Below are 2247 nucleotides of genomic sequence, written 5' to 3'. Positions count from 1 at the left end.
ATGGATTTGAGGTGGATCAGGTGCACCTAGATCAATTGCAGGCTGCTGCACCTCTTCTCCATTTTGATCACTTGGTCCTAAACCCAAGTCAAAAGTTGGTCTTGAAACTTGTGATGGAGGATCCAGATCTTTAGCATAAAATTTGTCGAAGATTTGAGAAGATTACATTTTTTCCAAGCTTGGTAAACTACCAGTCGACGGGTACTCCAGACTAAGAATTCCTAAGGATGGATAAGGATCTCCCATAATTTCAGCTTGTAGATATTTTGAGTACTCATCGGTATAAATACCCTTCCCATGGATGGCCAGGTCAATCAGTTTCTCCATCGGCACGGTATGCAGTTCTTTGAGACTCGGCAGCTCACAAACCAAAGGCATAAACTGCATATTCGACAACATTTTTTCAAGCGATGCACCCTACATAAATGCAATGCCAAACCGTATTATTTTATAGGATGACAAAGTATAAAATTGAACTAACTAGTGTAACGTTCAATTCGCTCACCTGTCTATCTCTAAGAGAACCAATTTTCACTTCAATATTACCCAGAACTTGTGTCGCTGCTGTTTGTTGGAGTTCAGCCTTTTCAGTCTGTTATTCAACATAAGGTGATATGTTTTTAATCAGTATTGCAGATATGTAATTGTATGATTTTTCAGTATAGTAGATATGTACTGACAAGTTTTAGTTTTTTACAAACTAAACTAATACTAGAAAGAATATAACTTACCTGTGATGGTTCTGGCATGCTCTTTTCCTCTTGCAGCTCTTTCACCTTTCGCTCCAAATCAGATCTAGCCCAAATTTTAAACTGTGAAACTTCAATATCGAATTGTGTGGGATTTTCTTCAGAGCCCCCCATAACAGGCATTGTTGGAGTAGTTGTTGATGGAACGGTGTCACCCAAATCATCATGTCCTTCTTCAGAGCTACTGCTAGATTCTTCTTCAGAGCTACTACTAGATTCTTCTTCTCCCGAGTTTGGTTGTGGAGGTGGGTAGGCTCTGTGATATATATCATTCAAAAGCTCTTCTAGGATACTCACATCAATGGGGAGGCCGTCCTCTTTCCTGCTCTGTAACTCACCCCATTTTTCTGCAATTGTCAGCCTCAAATTTTCATTCTTTACTTCCAAATCCTCGAACTTTTCTTGCCAATCTACTGTCAATGGCACCTCTTCAACTGGAATCCTTTGAGCAATTTCATTCAACATTTCTTTTTCATACATAGTATATTCATCCTTAAATTCTTTAGAGAACTGGAAAAGTACATATAACACACACATATAACCAGTTTTTGTATCAGTATAACATATATGTACTCAAATAAATAGTGCATATGACACACACACAATCATTTTGGTCAATCAGAAAACTGCTTTTCTGATAGTGTCCTATCTAAAACAAATCATTTAATATGTATGAAAACATAAATAATTATACTTAAATTCATCAACTTTAATCAGTTTTTAGATATGTACTGGTGCATCATTGTTTCCTAAACCAAAACTACAAGAAGCATAATGAAATAAAACTTATCCTAGTAATATGTATTGTTTTTCTTAGGGACTTACTGTGTATTGGGAAGCCTCCATATCCTTTAGAAACTCAACAGATATTTCTTTGATGTTCCACCTTGCCGCTCTTGGAAGGTATCGATCATCTGGTAACGTCACTGGTTTCACCAAGTGAGTATGCTCCGCATACAACAACTATGACAAAATAACATCAATAGAATCAAATACAGAAACTTAAATGACAGTAGAGTAAATATGTACTTGGAAAAGAAAAAAAGATTGTACTAGATGATTGATACCAACAAATAGACGACACAACCAGTGATGTCCTCGGGAGTGTTGTAGTTCTGATTGATTTTCTTCTCTAAGAAACTATGTATCAGGTCAGGCCAAGATACATTCTTTGACTTCTCGAGATCATCAACTAAACCAAAGTACTTTTCTTTGAGTTTATGAGAATCTTTCGTTGTAAAAAACAAAGTAATACACATAAACAAGCATAATAGCTTAACCATATCTTCAATTGTTTGTTAAGTTTCTACTCTTGGTATCTTGTACTCCATATCTTCATCATCTTCACTATCGGGTACTTGTTCATCACTGTCTTCGCCACCTTCAGATTCAGAATTCTTGATTCCAGTACGCTTGAGCAGTTTCAAGATGACATCTTGTAGCATTGGTCTTGTAACCGTGTTGCTATCACCAAAGTGTCTAATGTAGAATGGTTTCT

At 36.5% G+C, this 2247-nt stretch overlaps 1 long non-coding RNA gene across 1 annotated transcript; it reads right to left on the bottom strand.

Annotated features, from left to right (window-relative positions):
* Positions 1–1203: 1203 nt before the first annotated feature.
* Positions 1204–1922, bottom strand: LOC113353101. Its single transcript, XR_003361078.1, has 4 exons — positions 1817–1922; positions 1575–1712; positions 1377–1378; positions 1204–1259 (listed from the first exon to the last, which is right to left on the bottom strand). It is a non-coding gene; the product is annotated as an uncharacterized LOC113353101 (long non-coding RNA).
* Positions 1923–2247: the final 325 nt, after the last annotated feature.

The sequence above is a fragment of the Papaver somniferum genome, chromosome 2 (assembly GCF_003573695.1).
Source record: "Papaver somniferum cultivar HN1 chromosome 2, ASM357369v1, whole genome shotgun sequence".
Taxonomy (NCBI): Eukaryota; Viridiplantae; Streptophyta; class Magnoliopsida; order Ranunculales; family Papaveraceae; genus Papaver; species Papaver somniferum.
The sequence above is the reverse complement of the archived record's forward strand: the minus strand, read 5'-3'. Positions and strand labels throughout refer to the sequence as shown.